At 34.0% G+C, this 7,817-nt stretch overlaps 1 long non-coding RNA gene across 1 annotated transcript; it reads left to right on the forward strand.

Annotated features, from left to right (window-relative positions):
- Nucleotides 1–2,487: 2,487 nt before the first annotated feature.
- LOC128997859 (uncharacterized) lies at nucleotides 2,488–7,530 on the forward strand. The gene is made up of 3 exons (XR_008491158.1): nucleotides 2,488–2,750; nucleotides 4,919–5,077; nucleotides 7,418–7,530. It is a non-coding gene; the product is annotated as an uncharacterized LOC128997859 (long non-coding RNA).
- Nucleotides 7,531–7,817: the final 287 nt, after the last annotated feature.

The following is a 7,817-nucleotide window of genomic DNA, read 5'->3' on the forward strand; positions in this document are numbered from 1 at the left end:
GTCTTGTATTTCTGACACCCTGTTAGCAACAAAAGTCTTCCATTTATTTGGCAACTGAGACAACCAGCACAAACCAATTGTGGAATCAGTCCAAGCAAAACACTTATTTACATCAATATTCAGAGAAAAGGCTACCTTACTTAATAATTGAGAAAGAAGCAAGGCACCACAAAGTTCCAATCGTGGTAAGGAAATTTGTTTGGTTGGGGCAACTCTTGTTTTGGAACAAAGCAAATTAACATTTACCTCATGATTGGTTGAAATAGATCGCACATACACGCAGCTAGCATAAGCTTTCTCGGATGCATAAAAAATCCAATAATTTCAATACTTTCACGTAAGTAATTGTGAGTTGTGACTTGTCTTGGGATGCACAATCTATCGATAGTAAACCTTTCACCTTTGATTTGATCCCATTGTTTTGCTATGTATTCACTCACCGGCTCATCCCAAGTTAGTCCAGTTAACCACAGTTGTTGTAGCATGATTTTTGAAACTATTACTAAAGGACTGTGTGGATCAAATAATAAATGAATAAATGAATAAATGAATAAATGAATAAATGAATAAATGAATAAATGAATAAATGAATAAATGAATAAATGAATAAATGAATAAATGAATAAATGAATAAATGAATAAATGAATAAATGAATAAATGAATAAATGAATAAATGAATAAATGAATAAATGAATAAATGAATAAATGAATAAATGAATAAATGAATAAATGAATAAATGAATAAATGAATAAATGAATAAATGAATAAATGAATAAATGAATAAATGAATAAATGAATAAATGAATAAATGAATAAATGAATAAATGAATAAATGAATAAATGAATAAATGAATAAATGAATAAATGAATAAATGAATAAATGAATAAATGAATAAATGAATAAATGAATAAATGAATAAATGAATTTATTTCCCATAATACAAAACACTTTACAAACATAATAATTGTTGAGAAATGTAAACTGGTCACTTTTTCAAGTAGGGTGGCCAGTTAAAAGGTTAATCATACATAATAAATAATAAATTGTTGAGCCTAGCATCAGATGACAAATATTTTATCCGCCTGCTGTAACATCTGGGCAAAACTTAGACTAAGAAAGTGTTAACAAAATACACATAAAATAAGGTAACAGTAACACAATCTTATACCAAAGAGTTGGCAAGATAACCAACATCCTGTTGAGAACTAAGCCAAGTGATTGTTCTTTTACAAAAGTGTTTGAAATTTGTTGTATTTTTAATATGAAGCGGAAGCTGATTGTAAAATTTTGGACCCAAGTATTGAAATGAATGTCTGAAAAAAGTTTTGTTTACTTTGGGTAATTTGATAGATTTATTTGCAAAACTTCTTGTACTGTAAGGATGATTTGGAATTATATTTTCTCTGTTTCCGCTCCGGATGAAGAACAATCTCAGGACTTTAAAAATAAAAAGATGTTGAACTGGTAGAATGCATACCCAGTCAGCACACGAGGTATTATATACATATATTTTAGGTCAATCTTGGTAAACTATGTAAAGTATATTGAAATATGTAAAATTTACATATAATTTACTCGCTGATATTTACATAGAAAATATTGCTACCTTTTGTTTTAGGTCAACATGAAATACTGTCTTAATTAATATGTGATTGATCTAAACCTATTTTCTGGCCTATTTCTCGATACATTTAATGTATACTGAATGTAACTTATTCACATCCCATATACTTTAATATTGACGTAAAATATACATATATTTACGTCACATATACATAAACCGTTTCCCTGGATTCATACCAGATAGATTTGTAAATTTTGCTCAAAGCCTTGAGAAAGAGATATTTTTTGCTCAGACCAAACAGTTGCTTTTAGAGAAAGTTTTTCTTAGAAGAAGGGACAGTAGGAATTTACAATACAGGCAGCTAGACAAAGAACTGTAATACAAAGGGGTGGCAAGTGCGAAGGTCACTTGTAGAATTCCTTCACCAAGCCAAGAAGTGTAGTTAGACCGAACCGGTTTGGGATTGGGGTTGCAGCGTTGACTTATTGGATCCGAATAAAAATATCGAAGCCAGACTAGGACTAGATTAGATACTAGAATTATATCGATAGTCAATATTAACATCGAATGTGATAGGCTCGATATTTCTATTCGATAGCTTACTGGGCAGTTATGATTAATTTAAATTTATGTAACTACTACAGTCTAAGTTAGAAAAACTAAATAAGTTAATAATTAATAACTAATATTATTATTATTACTAAGGTATAACTGAAATAAATCATAAATCCTTTCTACACGGAGCATTACTGGTCTTTCGATATACATTGAAAATCGTATTAGCACGATAGTATCGAATGGGTCAGACAGTACCGTAACGCCGACTAGCCGTCAGCCGAAGCCGAGGCCGCCATTGTTGTTTTTGTATTTGTTTAGTTCTGTGTTTCTGCTGCAGTTCGAGTCGAGTTCTTTACTTTATCTCTTCTGCTTTTTATTCTGTGTAGTCTCTGCCCTCTTCGAGATCAATATTTCAATCGTTGTTTGAATAACTTAGCTGTTAATTATTCAGTTTTTTAGTTAGTTTTAAAAGTTTATTTTACAGTTGTATTTAAATTCAAGAATCAAGAAGTTTAATTGGCCATCGGTGTTACCGTTGGTCCTAGGCCCACTTTTAGATTTTCGCTAGATCAAGCTAACTTATTTATGTTTTCAAATCATCATCAATTTTCTACAACCCTCAAAGGTAAGTGTTCTGCTTTTATTTATGGTCTAAACTTAAAAATACTGGATTTTAATTAGGCTAGGCTAAGTTAAGTTAGGCTACTTACATCACAGACAATTGGATAAAGAAGGTTTAAGTTACATCTTCATTTTTACTGGTCTTAGATGATATTTTCGGTAGGTGTGTATTCTTTCAAGATTTCGGTTGCACTTTAGTTTCTGTCCTACATTTACTACCCTATTATAGGACTACCAGTCACGAATACTAGAACATGTTTTCTAGTAACTTACCTAAGTTATTTAGGTACTACACAAATAGGTAGGCCTATTTGTGCTACCAGCTGATGAAACTGTTCTAAACTTAACTTAACCTTAACCAAACATGCAGTAAGTAGCCTACTAGGTAACTTGAGTTATGTGAGTAAATGTAGGACAGAAACTAAAGTGCAGCCAAGATTTTATCAAGTAGGCCTACGATATTAACTAACTTAAGTTAGGCCTATTGATTAGCACATTAGTAAGTTACAGGGTTTTTAAATTCGCAGAGGATACGCATCTGGTAACTGGACGTGGATTAGGCGTCCAGCAGTTCCTGTCATAACCTAACCTAACCAACCAAACTTGCTGATGATGAAAAATTATAATGAATGAAGGTTAAATTATGTCCATGAAATAAAATTATAAATGCCAAAAAGGCTGCACTTTACTTGACGTCCTACACTCATTTTGAATGAAAATATCGATCGATATATCGATTAATCGATTGCTTCATTCGTCATATCGTTTGGTTAGTTAGGTAAGGTTAACCTAACCTAACTAACCAAACGATATATCAAATAAAACAATCGAATGAAAATATCGAATCGGAAAAAAACAATCGAATGAGTGTAGGACGTCAAGTAAAGTGCAGCCGCCAAAAATTCTAACAAAAGATGTACAGTTAATGGCATTCTTTGACAAAAAGTTAAAGTTCAGGGACCTCTTGCGTTAATCAGCCTAGCACTCTATCCACGACACCACAAACACCGATGGTTGTACATCGTATCGTTGTGGTAATGGCGTTCCAGGCCCTCACAACCCTGTGACGTCACTGCCGGACGCCTAAGTTAATCCACGTCCGGTTACTTGACGAGTATCCTCTGTGTTTAAGTTACGCTTGATGTTTTTTTAAATTTACAGTAGGCCTAATGGTAATTCCCAGGCCTACACTAAGATTTTAACGCAACTAATTATATGCTTCCTTATGTTAAATTATCAAGAGATAAGTTAATTTTTTGGCTAGGGGTTTTTGAAATTGTCCAGTTTTTGTTAGACGGTTTGTTTATTTACAAATGACTAATAGGTAACTATATACTATATGCTAATGAACTTAGGTCCATGTTATACGGACAGCAAGAACGCGACAGATAAAACGCCGACGCTGAACTAAAAATTCAGTGCTGTTATTCAATCAGCAATCACACTGTGTCATCGACGCCAGGGAGCTGTTATACAAGCAGTAAACATGCCGCGGCAGGCTCCGAGGGAGCCCGAAGGTCGCCGAAGTGTGAATTTTCATTCCCGTTAAGTCGCCTGGGAACTATCCTGTCGGAGGAGTAAAGTGGGGGTGAAGCACGGATCTGCCGTGTAAAAGCTGCCCGTATAACAGTAGGTAGCCTACTCGCATTATTTCTGTCGCGTTTTTTCTGCCAGTTTTACTGGTCCGGTCGCGTTGTCGACGCTGACGCCAGGTTTCCAGTGTCCGACGCGACAGATAAAACGTTTGTATAACTTGCACACAGTGACGTCCATTGCTCTGTAGGCTTGGCGTCTACGCGGCAAAAAATCTGTCGCGTTTTTTCTGTCCGTATAACATGGGCCTTAGGCATACACAATTTCATTCAACAATTATTACAAGGAATTAAGTTAACTTATGCATAGATAGGTATATCTGTCATAAGTTAATAAGATAAACTTAATTAATTGTGAATGCAACAAATGTGCCTAATTTAAAAAACATATCTTCTGTTGCTGTATCTAGGTTAGGCCTATGTTATGTTCACTCCTAGGGGCCAGTTGTGGAATCAGGTCTGGGTTTACTTATTGTTTTGGGAAATAGAATGGTTATAACAGTCAAACACACCTAAGAAGGTACTTAGCCGAAAGTATAAAACCATTAAATATGACTAAAAAGTTTTTTTGTTTTTGTAGATCGACTTCTTCCAAAGGATTGGGGGCGCAACAGTGGAGGACTCTGGCTGTCGAGCCCTCATCAGATCGCGTACAAACGAAGTAGGTGTTAACTTCAGTTGGGAGGGAAGGAAGGGAAAGAGGACCCTCCACAGCCTCAACTTCATAAAACACTGGAGAGTGAGTATAATAGTTGCCTACTAATAGTTACTGGAATCTAATGGAATTTAAACAATAGTCCCTGAAAAGTAATTTTACCTGGGGAGCAGTGATTACAGTAACTCTTTTGTTTGAGTTATAATTTTAAATCTATTTTTAAAAAGCCACCTACTCAACTTAATATTTATGAACACTCTTTTTTTAAAGGTGTGCGAATTATTTGATTTATTTCAATCTAATCTGTATCTAATCATGGGGAGACTGTGGGATAAATTTGTAAGGGTGAGATGCCGTTTTTTTCTCTAAAACTAATAATGTTAAATGTGAGTCTGTTCTATATTCATCGTTAGATTCTATTAAAACCCTCTTATGTTCCCAACCGGAGACTTTATTTGGGGCCCCTAATTTAAACCAACAAAAACAGAAAATATCAAAAAGAAAAAGAAGAAATAGGGGCCTAGTTATAAAAAAGTTAAAGGAAAATTTTAACAAGCTAACAAGTTAACAAGTTTAAATTCTTTTAGCGAATTTCCCATATAGGGAATAAGCTATTACTGTAGGTCTCATGGTAAGACCTCGACCCGGGACCGATTTACTTTTTCATTTTGGGGTCCTCCATAGGCCAAAAACACCCTCCGTTCAAATTCATATATATATATATATATGAAATATATACATATGTATGTATATGTCCGTTAGCGCGATAACTCGAGCAAAAATGAACCGATTTTGATCAAATTTGGTACTAATGTATAAACCTACGTTAATTCAAAATAATTTGAACAGACTATGGGAACGAGGGTTTATGGGGGGTTTTATGGGGTAAAAATTGGGTTTTCTGATTTTTGACTTTAAAAACACATAACTTCACGATTTATTTCCAAACCATTTTGTATAGCTTAAAAAAGAAATAATTTTGTCCCTATTGAAGCGTTGTTGTATGCCTATCGGGTACGGAGATAATCAAAATATATTGTAAATTAATAATTTCTGTTATTCTCACGGAGAAAAACTGTGGTAGGCTATATAAATATATTTTTGTCAAATTTGACAATTTTGTTTGTTTCATTGTAGTTTATGAACATTTCAGTTGAAAAAAAACCACTTCAATACCTTCCTTGTAGCAGCAAACCTAAGTACAGTACTCATTATAATCAATGTTACCTATTTAAAAAGGAAATAAATCTTACAATTTTAAGGGAATGCAGTAGAGTTCCGAAAACTCGGCATAATGTGGACTGGAAGGGTGTCGAGTTTGTGAAATGTCGGGTTATTGGGAACTAGGGTTATAAATAAGAATCATACAATTTGTAATCCTTTTAGCTGCCTTATTTATTTATATTTATATTACAAGTCAGTATTAAGTCATCAGATATAGTACAATAAATCCTTGGTACAAGTGGGAATGATTTAACTTGAGCCCATGTTTAACTCGTACTCAAAATTCACTAATTTTCTGAGCCAGGTGATGGCCGAGTTATCCAGACTGCCGGGTTATCGAGTGCCGAGTTTGCGAGACTCTACTGTACTTAAGTAGAAATCCAGCCTAGTAAATGGAAATTTGCTTAGTCTGCAGGGTTGCTGTGGCGGGGGTATTTGATATCCATAACATAAAAAAACTTTTTGTAAATCATCACTTGGCCTCTATTAATCTAGGTAACTATAGTTGGCTCTCAATAATCGGACATTTACTTAAATAGGCCCATTAGAATGTCAGTTTGCCAAAAATGTTTGACTACCAATGTATGGTGATTTTCCCAATTTCATGATGATCGTAGGTGGCAATGGTTTCATGATCACAGGATATGTTAACGATTTCGTCGTGATCGTAGGATAACTGAGGTTAGTTTGACCTAGGTCCGCAAGTACTCTAATTACGGCACTGTTATTAGTAATGATTATTTCTGGATACACGAATAAGCTAGAGTATATAAAAATGCTTATGTAGGCTATGTCTAAAACGTGCAAAGGTCTACCAGACCAGTCCAAGTAGATGACAGAGAAGTGTTGATGAACGAGTCTATTTGTGGGTCTCCTTAATCCTGAACATTGGATGCGCCATTTTGCTTTGCTTCGACCACATACTATGCTTACTACTCAAACCGGCCCTGCAAAATATTCCCGAGTTTATACTCATAAAGTATTTAGTATTAACTAATTAGTGTCCAGTTGCATCACCGCCATGTCGGATTATCAAGGGTAAATTGTTTTGAACCCCCGTAAAAAGTCTTCTTCTAAGTTAAAGGACAAAGTAGAAACAACCTTATGAGAAAAAACTGAATCAAACACATTAACACTTGCTTATAACATAACAATCATTGGGAAAACTCTGTGGTATCATATTGTAAAATCATGTTTCAGGTGTTGTTGCAGCCTCTCACGGAGACAATGTCACATACAAGGCATTTGAAACCAAGGTTAAAGAATGGTTCCGGTAGGCAGGCTCGAAGATTAAATTTTCAAATGTAAAGCTGTACTTGATTTATTAAGATTACATTTTTTATTGTAAAGCTGTACTTTGTACTTATTGCCTACTGTTCTAATTTTAGTTTTGTTGGGTAAAAATTAAATTCTAGTAATTACTAATTATATGATATTATGTTAATAATTCTAGAATTATTAGTTTTCCTTTTGATTAATGAGAATTTGTTTCCTATAAAATAACAAATTTTTTATACATTCAAATTCAAACAAATACTAACACACCACGAATGAGTGAAGACGGTTTAAAAAAATAAATTACAACTTACCACAGTTTTCA

This window comes from Macrosteles quadrilineatus, unplaced genomic scaffold, assembly GCF_028750875.1.
Source record: "Macrosteles quadrilineatus isolate MER2022 unplaced genomic scaffold, UCM_ALF_1.0 Scaffold_7__1_contigs__length_78375512, whole genome shotgun sequence".
NCBI lineage: Eukaryota > Metazoa > Arthropoda > Insecta > Hemiptera > Cicadellidae > Macrosteles > Macrosteles quadrilineatus.